Source organism: Wyeomyia smithii, chromosome 2 (assembly GCF_029784165.1).
Source record: "Wyeomyia smithii strain HCP4-BCI-WySm-NY-G18 chromosome 2, ASM2978416v1, whole genome shotgun sequence".
In the NCBI taxonomy this organism is placed as follows: Eukaryota; Metazoa; Arthropoda; class Insecta; order Diptera; family Culicidae; genus Wyeomyia; species Wyeomyia smithii.
Window position 1 is genome coordinate 82,198,544 of NC_073695.1, and position 12,979 is coordinate 82,211,522.

Genomic DNA, 12,979 nt, shown 5'->3' on the forward strand with positions numbered 1-12,979 from the left:
GGATGAAATTTCTACGAGAACCAGGGTGGAAAGTGCTATGAGATCCTTTGAGCCTTTTAAGTCTGCAAGTGTAGATGGAATATTTTCAGCATTGCTTCAAAAAGGTGAAGCAATACTAATTCCTTCTCTCATTGAGATTTTCAAGGCCAGTTTAAGGTTGAATCATATTCCATCAAAATGGAGGGTAGTAAGAGTACTCTTTATACCTAAAACTGGAAAGCGTGATAAGACGCATCCTAAATCATTCAGACCCATTAGTCTTTCTTCGGTTTTGTTGAAGACAATGGAAAAAGTGCTGAATGATTTCATTCATACATCTTACATGCAAACAAAACCGCTTTCAAAGTTCCAGTTTGCCCATCAAACTGGAAAATCCACTATAACAGCGCTTCATACGCTGGTCATGAAAATTGAAAAGTCACTTTCAGCTAAAGAAATTGCTCTGTGCTCTTTCTTGGATATTGAAGGTGCTTTTGATAATGCGTCCTATTCTTCAATGTCTAGTGCAATGAAGAACAAAGGATTTCACACGAGCATTGTTAACTGGATTCATACCATGCTTACAAAAAGAGAAATCACTTCTGAGTTGGGAGGTTCGTCTGTTACGGTAAGGGAAACGAAAGGATGTCCGCAAGGAGGTGTTCTTTCGCCACTTATGTGGTCTTTGGTGGTGGACGATCTTCTCAAAAGCTTAGAAGCAAAAGGTTTCGAAGTTGTGGGCTTTGCAGATGACATAGTCATCTTGGTAAGAGGAAAGTTCGACAACATAGTTTCGGAAAGAATGCAGGAGGCTCTGGAGTATACCCAGTCTTGGTGTATAAAGGAGGGTCTCAGCATTAATCCGACAAAAGCTGTAATCGTACCTTTCACTAGAAAGAGGAAATTCAATCTAAAAACTCTCAAGCTTGGAGGAGTAGAAATTCCATTCAGTGAACAGGTTAAATACTTAGGAGTTATCCTTGATGCCAAGCTAAACTGGAATGCACATCTTGACTATGCAATCAACAGGGCGGTCAGTGCATTATGGTTGTGCTCCAAAACCGTTGGGAGAAAGTGGGGCTTGAGACCAAAAATGGTGATGTGGATATTCACATCTATTATACGTCCAAAACTGACCTACGCTGCGTTAGTGTGGTGGCCAAAAACCAAAGAGTCCACCGCTAGAACAAAGCTAGATAAAGTTCAACGACTTGCGTGCATTGCTATAACAGGAGCAATGAAAAGCACCCCGTCAAAAGCTCTTGATGCAATTCTTCATCTGCTGCCGTTGTACGAATACGTGCAACTAGAAGCAGAAAAGAGTGCCTTGAAGCTAAAAAGAACAAAAACTATCTTGTCAGGTGATCTTGTGGGTCACCTGACAAAACTGGACTTTTTCAAAAGAGGGCGAGTGATGAGTATGAATGGAGACTGGATGGCACCTCAGGATAACCATGATATTCCCTACAAGGTATGCGAAACGTCGCGTGCAGACTGGGAAGTCGGAGTTCCTGATGTCCGTCCCGGTTCAACGATATTTTTCACAAATGGCTCAAAAAAAGGTACCAAAACTGGTGCAGGAATCTTTGGCCCTGGAATTAATATTTCAGTGGCAATGGGACACTGGCCAACAGTGTTTCAAGCAGAGATTTTTGCAATCCTTGAATGTACGAATGTATGTCTGACTAGGAAATACATACATGCAAATATTTGTATTTTCTCTGACAGTCAAGCAGCACTGGAAGCACTTGATGCTTATAAATGTACATCCAAGGTTGTCTGGGAATGTATTCTCACATTGCGACAGCTATGTCAAACAAACTCAGTAAATTTGTATTGGGTTCCAGGACATTGTGGCATTGATGGGAATGAAAAGGCAGACGAACTTGCAAAACAAGGATCTAACTCACAGTTTATCGGCCCAAAACCTTTCTGCGGTATATCAAACTGTACAGTGAAAATGGAGCTTAAACGCTGGGAGGAACAAAAGGTGATAACCAATTGGTTTGATGTCAAAAAGTGTTCCCAATCTAAAAGATTTATCACACCAAACGAGAATCATTCGAAAAAGCTCCTAGATCTCAACAAAAGAGCTCTTTGTACATACGTCGGCCTAGTAACGGGGCACTGTTCGAGTAGATATCATTTAAAGAACATAGGCCGGGTTCAGGATGATATCTTTCGCTTTTGTAATATGGAAAGCGAGACATCGGAACATCTGCTGTGCAGTTGTGGTGCATTATTTAAATGCAGATCAAGGTTTCTTGGCAGTGGCTGTTAACAGCCCAAAGAGATTTGGTCTTTGAATCCTGGGAAGGTGATTGGCTTCATAAACCATATTTCACCTGACTGGGAGCGTGTCGGTGCAGGTACCTGATCACTCAACAATAGTGGTCATTGTATTTTGCAAGGGGACACGTATAGCAATTGACTGGGATATATATTACAAAAGTTCACATGAATGGACAACGTTACTCTAATTCCCTAACAAAAAAAAATAATAGGATATGGTACAGTTTAGAAAGTATACAACAGTTGGATCACAGAAAAAATTCCAGACATTTAGACTTGTCAGAGCAATCAAAAAAAGCAAACCAATTCAAAAATGGTAATATTGTTGTGTTTGCTAAGCTTTTGTGGAAGAAATGATTGAGTTTAGCAAGCAATTAAAATAAAACGAATTTATATTGTAGTAAATAAAGGAAAAAAATAAGCTTTTCTACATTTATAGAGCAGTCAACCCGAAGTGTAAGCGTTTAAAAATAAATAAAAAATCTAGAACATTCTACTACAGGTCGGACTTGTATATTCGGAACATCAAAAAAAATTCATTCCGGATACACTGGGGTCGCTTTATACACGGGTTGTTTTTATGCATTTTCTTAAACGACATTTCTACATTTCTACAACAACGCGGATTATTTTTACTCGATTCGGAAGATCATTTGTACGCAAAATCAAATAAGCTTAGTATAAATATGTCTAATCTAATATTTTAAATGCGGTACAACCAACCGCGTTAAAAGCGACCCCAGTGTGATCGAATTTTTCGGAAAATCGAATCACAGTCACTAGCTCCTGTTTTTATTTTACTTGTATGATGCAGTGGCGTTACCAGAAATTATTTTTGGGGCGAAAAGGGGTAAAATATTAAGAAGCATAAAAAATAAATTGGACATTGATTGTTTTCACTTAATTCGAACATGTCCTAAACATGCCGGAAGTGACAGAAATGGTAACAAATATTTCAGAAGGGAACGAATAATCGAATTCCGGATAATCGAGTCCGACCTATACCAATATGTCTAAATCTATTTCTTTGTTCTGATGAGTACCCTCAATCATCACTGCGCTTTTCTTGATCTCATGTGTAGATATAAATCGATTGAAGTGTAAAATATTAGCATAGGAGAGTACACAGTTATTGGTCACTTTTGGCATCCAAGATGGTGAAAATCGCTTTGTCTGTAAAATCGTCAAAAATCATCCCACGTTACTCTAATGTTGTGCATGAAAATAAGTTATTCTGTTCGGTTTAAATGCTTTTTTGTTTCTTGTACTGTCACACAATTGTTTCTTGACTGACACACAATTGTGCACAAAATGTATCCTAGTCAATTACCTACGGATCACTTTATTCAAATCACCAAACAATAACATTATGGTTTTGCTTGTTTTTAATGGTTTTACAATATTACAATCCTGTCACTCCTTAGAATAAGAGTACAAGTGAGTTATAAAAAATGCAAAAAAATGTTCAATTTCTTACTAAAATAGTTTTTTTTTCTTAAAGGTGACGCGTAACTGTGAAGTATATAACACAGGAGTATTTTAAAATGAGTAAGGAATAAAAACAAACAATCAACCCAATAATTGTAAACCACTTATCAATGTAAACTGGAACACGAAAGTTCAATGGGTTTACAAGCAAATATTAATGAAAAACACCTCTAAAATCATATCATAAAAGGACAACTTCAATAGACAAACCATCACGGTTCTCCGGTGTGAAAAATGTTGCAGTAATAGTTGGAACTCCTGTCTTCTTAGATAAATATAGTTCGACTTTTTGTTCGATTTTCTGCAGTTTTTCATTGGAAAATCATATTTGATGAAAATAAAAATTAAAGTGACATTGACCGTCAAGTTATTAGTAATATCCAAAAGTCAACCGAAAATTCATCCCAACAAATGATCGATTATTGCAAAAATCTTTTCTCGTAACTTTTAAAATAATTTTTTTACCATTGTAGTTTCTCGGTTATGTTCCGAAAAAAACAGCAGAAAGAATGTACAAATCCCATGTCAAAGAAAAAAAAACCTGGCAACCTTGACCACGTTTATTTAGCTGTGGCTGGAAGAGCTTGCTATCTCGCGTCAACTTTCTTATCGTCGTCGAACACTGGACTCTACCGTTCTCCGCAAAAAAATAACAATAAAACGAAGGCAACGGCAACACCCAACAGCAATGAACCGAAAGCCCCAAGACTTTAAGCCTCCGGGAAGCCGTATATCAATGGAAGTTGATAAAAAAAAAGATACCACACAAAATTCCGGATAGCCAGGAAGGCGCTTTGGTTCGCTAGGTAGGCAGGCATGTGCACCTTTCCCGCAGACTTAACACTACACGGTTAGCTGACCGGTGCAACGTAACGACAGCCTCATGGCTTCTAAAATCAATAAAATCCTGCGACATTTCATTCTTCCTTCTTCCCTGGCCTCAGCACTGGGTGCATACATTTCGTGCACATCCATCCCCTGCCCTGCCCAACGTCGTTCGTCAAAAAGCAACGTTTTTCGCTGTCGAAAGAACGCCGAAAGAGTAGTGAGACAGAGCAGGAGCTTTCTTCTGGTGGCGACGACGGGATCCGTGAAAGGTCGGGAGGTACACGTAAAAATGCGACGGCCATTACGAGTAAGCGGTAATAAAACAGGGATTTGATGACGATAGAGCAACGAATCGAAAGCCGGCTTTCTTCGATTGATCTCACGAAACACAGCTAACAGTGACAATCAGTCAAAACTTACCAATTCAGAACAATCGGCAAAGCAATTAGGTAGTGTTCTGTCTCCGTTATCCCTATGAGTATGCGAAAACTTTTCCTGCTGCGCTCATTTTGCTGGGGTCTAAATTTTACAGATAATCTCACGTAACATCCGGGAATACCACTTCATAACGTTCACGAACGAGAACTTTTTCCGTGGTACACACTAGTAGCAGGAAGGAAATTACATTCCTCTTCTGAGATGTTCAATCGTAAAACACTAACTCAAAACAGCGACGAATGCCCAACTCACTATCCGGATCTGTCAACAGGAATAGCACTTTCCTCTGGAAAGCAAATCGGATTTGCGAAAAGAAATATATGCACTCTGGCTGTACAGCCCGACAACACTTCTAAATGACGTATTTAAATCGAAAAATCACACACTATTTCTTACACTAACTGTTCTGTATTCTGTGGGACCGACTGAGAATGAGAGAAAATTCGTGGGAAAGCGTGTAGCTCAAAACAAAGATAATACAAAACTAGCCAAGCAGGAAAGACAGCAACCGCAGCAAACGCGATGGCGATGGCGAAAAAGACTGTTTCTGTTCAGCACTGACACGAACACAAACGCAACAAAGAAGCGACGGAGATATTTCGACCAGTTTAGCAGTTCTGGTGGATTCAAATGGAGCCGACACCAACACCGAGAACGCCTGCTGGCAGAAGGGTTCGCGAATTCTGATTCTATACCGTCTGTCCTAGGCTAGCTTGCCAACAGCGAACGCGGCTCTGATCACACAATACACGCACGTTGCTCTTGTCTGTATACACAATTGTCAGCACCGACGGTTTACAGCTACCATCACATTACGAATACAAACGGTACCGCTAGAACCAACACACCCACCGGCTGCTTGTAAAGGCTTCTAAAGCATGTAGAAGCGTGCTGGACTGCAAACAACTTTGACAGTTATCACTACGGGTGGGAATATAGCAGCAACGCACCATAAGCAAAACGAGTGAAAAGAACGGAAAATGCCATCGTCAATCTCGTCTAAAAGCCCGCATGAATGAATCTTTAGACGAGCTTACGGTGTTGCGAGTAGACGGGCAGCGCTAGGTTAAAGAAAATTTCGTAGTATAAATCGACATCAAGCGAGCGCCGTACTGTAGCAAGGAATTCAGCTTATGATGCAAGGCACACTGACACGGAATGTACCTACGTTTCGTAGCCGACTTTTTGCATCGAGATTTCTGCAATATTGTGTCTATTAGTACTGATGTAGTGAAATGAACAAATTATTATAAATTTTAAAAAAACATTTTTGAATATTCATGCACCACTGTTGTTCATACCTACTAGCATTCAAAAATATGTTGTTCGTTTTTGGTTTTCAAGCTACATCAGAACTTAAATTTTCTACACCACAATTAAAACAAAATGTAGTTTGAAAACACCAACAACAAATACAGATGTTGTCAAATGACATAACAAAAAAAAAAAAAAACACACACACACACAAATGAACAACATTAAAAATATTCGTTACCCGGTTACAAAGCGCAGTACGATGCGCTTGTGCAAAAACGAAATCGATATTAATTGGGTTGTTTAACTATTACGGGTTTCTTATTAATATAATTATATTATTTATGATTTATATTATTTTTAGCTGAAAGAGTGCTATTTTCTGGGAAAACGTGACTTTTTAAATGTTATATTGTTGTCCTTCGATTTCTAAATGTAGGATAAAAATCGGTCTAAGACGCTACAATGACAGTTGGTATATGAGAGAACTGTCATTGTAGCGATTTCGAGTAGATTTTGAGCAATTTTATTTGTGATTTAAAAACCGATGGACAGCGATATAAAATTTTTGAAATCACGTTTTGCTTAGAAAATGCAGCTCTTTCAGATGATGCAAAAAACTGGAATTGCTAAACTACCCAATTATGTATCGGTATTCAGTAACATCATATACCGCGTGAATAAAATTGCTGAAAAGCACGTCGTATTAAAATTACTTTAAAAGGTATTGACAGTGTATATTGTCGTTCTAAAAAAAACACCCTTCAAAAAAAAATTTGTATCTTTCCCAAAACATCGTAACATTTTTAGTTTTTATTCTACCATGTTCAAGCAAACATCAATGTTAAATACGAGCTATTGACATCCCTAAACCGAATCACAGAGAATGAAAATCAACTCATGTCCTGGGCTCAAACTCATTTGTGCCCAAAGGTGTATGAAAAGTGGCAATGATACGCTATCTCGTTTACACATATGTTGAGATGTTAGCCCTTGAAACATGGCTGTGGCACTGCACAGTGGTCCAATAAGGCAAAAAGTGGAACTTAATTCCATAGCGCCTTTTACCTTCATCCTAGCTTGAAAGTGTCTTCGGAACAATTGTTGGTATGAATGACTCGCATAATCGCAAATTATCAAAAAGTATGAAAAGTTTACTATACTAAAAATAAAAAAATTAACTTTTTTGTGTTAAGAGATAGAAGAATAGTTTGTTCAGCAAAGCTGTAGAAAATTCAAAAATATGAAACTTTGTTGAACAAATGAAAATTCTATCTTCTTTCGGTACAAAGTTATAAAATATATTACTTAAAAGTTAGTTTTTTGTACTTAACTTTTGTTAGTTGCATTTTACACGAAAGCATTGTTAGGAGGAATTGTTAGGGCACACAAAACACACATTTTTGCTAAAGGTCATACATCTCTAGGACTTTTCCTTACAAAGTTTTATCATATTTTAGCTTATTTTTTCGATAACTTCAAGAACGTATAGGTTGAAAAGGGGCTCAGAAAATACTCCGATTCGGATATCCGATTCGGATATCACTTTGGGTGTTCACACTACAGTTTGATGATTTAGTTTGACATTTGCTTTTGGTAATTGAAAAAAGTTGAAAACCAAAAACAGGTCAAAGCAAAACCAAAACACACCTTCATGACAGCTGATTGGAATTTTCGTTGACGACGCTGAAAGAAGTTTTTAAGGCTGCTAGCATCTACGCGAATTCTCATATGTAGTTATCAAACTGTGCGGGATAACAAAAGCAAAAATATTTCCTTCCAGCTTTTTCGCAAGTAGCACGAATTTCAAAATTTGTAGGGTTGCGTCAACAGTCATTTGTTTAGGTTAGCCGTGTTGCCAACTGCTACAAATAAGGTTTGTATTGGTTTTCGAATATGATATCCGTGACATCATGTAGCCGAGGTGATGTGTGATGACAGCTCGATTGTATGGGATTTAAGGTGATATAGATGTTGATATGATGCTGAATATGAATTGATGGGCTGCATAGGAAGTTTCGTCAGAACGTGTAACGGTAACTCCATGAAAAATCGTAATTTTTTGTCCAACGTTATACACTGCGTTGTATCTTTTTACTTAATTAAAAGCCTATAGTTATTCAGACAACACAGTGCCAGTTAACAGTGGTCCAATAAGGCAACCGATTAGAGGTGGGCAATCCGCTCACGAACTGATCTAAAGAGCTGGTTCTTCAAAGTGAGTGAGTGATCTATCGCTCTTTTTTAAAGAGCGGTAACTCACCCCTTACTTCAAGCAAAAAGCTGAAGCTGATTTTGTTGATCAGACACCGCAAGCGAGAGCCATATGAATGTTTTACACCCCAAGCGCAAAGCGGCGTGCGACACTGCAATAGAACTCCCGGAAAATAGCTGCCGCCGGCTGCCTGCTCTCGTATGCATAACCATCCACCAGCCGCGGGAATAAAAAATAAAATCTACTTGCCACAGTTCACACACAGCACACGGGCTGGCTAACGCCGGGACGCAAACGAAAAGTGGAACGAAAAGAGCGAAAGAACTGGTTCACTGATCTTTTGAATCTATGCAGACAATCCGCTCGCGAACTGATCAGAAAATCAGTTCTTTAAAAGATCGAAATCTTCTGATCGCGAGCGGATTGCCTGCGAGCTGAACAAAAGAGCCATCGGAAGAACCAGTTCTTCTGAGAGCGACAGATTTCGCTCTTTCAAAGAACTGAATCTTTTGATCAGCCTGCGAGCGGATTGCCAGATCAGTGAATCAGTTCTTTCGTTCTTTTCGTTCCACATCCATTCGTGTGCGTACTCGGCGTTAGCCAACCCGTGTACCTGTGCATGGACTGTTGCAAGTTGTTTTTTTGCATGCTCTTGCGGCTGGCTGGTGGCTGGGTGATGAGAAATGCAAGTCATGCATATCAGGGCAGACGTTTGGTGGCAGCTTGTTTCTGGGAGTTCCATTGTAATTTTGCGCGCGACCTTGCGCTTGGCGAATCGGGTGTAAAGCTTTCACCTGGCTCTCGCTTGCGGTGTCTTATAATCAGCTACACTGATAAAACCAAAAATTATGTAGGAACGAAAAGAGCGATTGAGCTGTTAAAAAGAACTAGTTCATCTTAGTGAGCAGAACCGCTCTGATCCGCTCACTATAGTGAACCATTTTTCCCACCTCTATATCCGATATCTTCTGGCGATATCAGGTGATATGCGGCGTAGTCTGAACAAGACATAAACGTGATGACAAAAACAGTGAAGTTACTCCGCTACGTCAGAGAGGAAATCGTACGGCTCTTTGTGGATACCCCCGGTCTGGCAGTTACAATATATGGACACTATTGGACAACAATCAGATCACCGAAAGAAAGTCAGGTGCAACAAATGCTCATAACTTATTTTTTTATTATGTTTCAAATGTTACTTGGGGCGCGCACTTGCGGTCTTCCAGCGAAAGGTGTCGCGTACCATCTTCGGTGGACTGTAGATGGAGAACGGTACGTGGAGAAGGCGAATGAACCACGAACTGCAGATGCTGCTTGGGGAGATCGCCAAGATTGGGGACCGCTAAGATTGGCTGCTGCCATGGACCGAGGGGAGTTGAGACGACTCTTAGGAGCAGCAAAGGCCAAATTCTTTAAATACACCCAATTTTTGGTCGAAAGAACCAAAGCGGTATAGCGGGGGAGTTGAGATGTCCTATTTTCGCTTTTCTAGGTGCGTTTTGATGACGTTAACAATATGTGCTCATGCGTTGTCGTGCAAAAGAAACACTCTATTGTGTCTTTTCTCAACCGTTCCATTTGTCATTTCATTTATCGTTAATAGAAAACTCTTTTCAACCAGGACTCTCCTTTTTCGAAACGTAACAATGCAACTAAATATTTCGCGCAGTCATTTCGATTTGAATTGTTTCATTTTCATTCGATTTCTTTCGGCTACTGTAACCGGATAACGATGATCTTTTTCACTGTCAAACAGATTTGATTATGGATTTCTATCCCATCTGGTGTTCATCGGGTCATCTTAAAAGAGACTGATGACTGTATCAGAGAGCGAGAGAGAGAGAGAGAGATAAGCGATGAAAAACACCGCCAATTTGGCAACTAAGTTTCACATGTCAGAGGTGCCAGATCTCTTCTCAAAGCGCACTGTTGACTAACTTTTTCATTCGACTCGTATTACTGAAAATGACGGTGGAAGTCCTAATAATAGAGTGCATCACAAAAACCGTGAAGGTGTTAAATTTTATGTTTATGTTCAATTTTATATACAGTGCCTCCACAGTTATGGGTCAGCTACAATTATGGATCACTTTTACGCAATAACGTCTATTCTCATGAAACTGAACAATTTTCATTAGCAGTGGTATTTTTTGTAACTCACTTGTAACCTCATTTATACGATTAAAATAATTTATAGTTGAAAATGTCACTAAAAACTATAATTCTGCTCAGTGCAATAAGTTAAGTGACTTATAATTGCAGTAATGTTACATTGTACGGTGCACAATTGTGGGTCAGTCCATATTTTAGCTATTTTTATTACTTTTACATGATAATGCATCAGGACTGTATAAAACAACTTATAATCAAGTTTTTACAGTAATAAAATAACTAACGTTATGTATTTTGACGATTTTTTAGACTAAATGATTTTGAATGCCAAAAGTGACCCATAATTGTGTCTTTTGCTATGTAAGTGATAATTTTCTCCCCAACCGATTCACACGCATCCACTGCAGTGAAACTAATTGTTGATCGAAAGTACACATCAGAACACAGAGATATATAGTAAAACATTCGTAGTTGATAATTTTTACAATTTTATATCCATTTTTGAACATTCTGACTTGACTGACCCATAATTTTAGAGGGACTGTACTTTCACCATAATTGATCATTATTTTGTTGATTAGTTAAAAATCATTGTGATAAAGCATTTATTGAGCATTCTCATTTCATTGTTTAGCAATAGAACATGAAAAACGTATAAAAATAAATATATATCCTTTATTGTACCTGATTGCAATACCTCTCAATGAGTTACCTTTCTTGTTCGTTTGGCTTGGATTTTGACATGTCCGTTTGGGTCACAACATTCTCTCCGCATATCTCTCCCTCTGAGTATTGCTAGAGTGAGGAGAAGGAGACACTGATGCATATTATGACACTTTCCTATATTCTAGTGTGTCATTTGAAATTAGTACCGCATCATGTCAATCGATGATAGTTTTCTTACACGCTTCTCTTACCCAGGCGTAAAGTACTGTATGGAAACCCCCTGTCAGCGCTTATTTTTTCAACCAGGGATGCCAGATGTGCAGATTGCTAGATGTGCTAGACGAATTTTTTTTTAAAGGGAGATTTGTTAGTAGCTTAAGTATTTATGATAAATATTACTAAATAATGAGTATGTGTGTCCAATCACAAATGGTGACTTCTCAACACTGTTAGAAATTTGTAATTTTAATTGTTAGGATTTGTTTGCTTTCGCAATTAAAACTTATCATTATGCATGCCATTTCATCAACGATGCCAAGTCAAAAGAAATTTCAGTAGATTAACCTACGGAAACGATCCTCTTCTACCGAATTTGATCCGAAGGTAGAATCTACAGAGCCATGCGAGACGCTCTATTATAAAGGAAAAGCGTAATTGGCTTTCGGTATCTGCAGAAGCTGGTTTCAACTGGTTCAGTAAATGAAAATAAACGAGTTAACTGAATTAAACGTTTTTATCTTGAGTAATAAAAAATAAAAATGAATTATGATTTTTATTTTGAATGAACTGGTATCGCACAACGATACATGCTAGTATCGATACATTAGCCTCGATATTATCGGAATATCAGTACCTGCTCTTGATACAAGTATCGTTTCTAAGTATTGTTGTCTAATGGCATCGCAATGTCCCTAGAAAGAAGACCTAGTCTTATGCGGAAAAATTATCATTTGAGTTTTAGAAGCGTTGGGAGAGATTTTCCATTTTTGCAAGTAGGAAGAAAAAATATCTAAACTTTACTGCAATCGACTGCATATGACACGAAGATTTTTTCCTTTTACGGAAATGCTTGTGTCATCGCAGAACAATGACTTTGTTGTATCCTGGAGGCAAATCAGGAAGACCTGAAGTGAATATGTTGTACAGGACTGGACCCAAGACTGAACCTTGAGGCTTACCTGCTCTGGCAGAAAATCTATCAGTTTTTGAATTATGATAGACAACCTGCAGAGTTCGATTAGTTCGATATTATTTTAAAATTTTGATTAGGAAAATTGGAAAATTAAAAGTTTGCAATTTCGCAATCAAACCTTTATGCCAAACACTGTCGAATGCTTTTTCTATGTCTAAAAGAGCAGCTCCAGTGGAAGAACCTTCAGATTTGTTAGCTCGTATCATACTAGTAATTCTGAGCAATTGATGAGTAGTGGAATGCCCATGGCGAAATCCAAACTGTTCATCTGCAAAAATTGAATTTTCGTTGATGTATGACATCATTTTGTTAAAAATAATTCTCTCAAATAGTTAACTTATTGAAGAAAGCAAACTGATTGGTCGATAACTTGAAACTTCAGCTGGGTTCTTATCCGGTTTTAAAATGGGAGTAATTTTTGCATTTTTCCATAATTTGGGAAAATATGCAATTTTGAAGCAGCAATTGAAAATTTTCACTAAAAATTCCATTGTGCTCTCAGGGAGATGTTTGAT

General features: G+C 38.3%; 1 protein-coding gene across 21 annotated transcripts in view; it reads right to left on the reverse strand.

The window, feature by feature from the left end:
• Nucleotides 1-12,979, reverse strand: part of LOC129722887 (poly(rC)-binding protein 3) — a 577,573-nt gene that overhangs the window by 314,398 nt on the left and 250,196 nt on the right. Inside the window, exon 1 of one of the 21 annotated variants that reach the window (XM_055676705.1) lies at nucleotides 5,422-5,575. The exons of 15 other annotated variants lie outside the window; for them this stretch is intronic. The gene's annotated coding sequence lies outside the window, so the exon portion shown is untranslated. 5 more of the 21 variants (XM_055676708.1, XM_055676712.1, XM_055676711.1 and 2 more) reach the window with 5 other exon arrangements.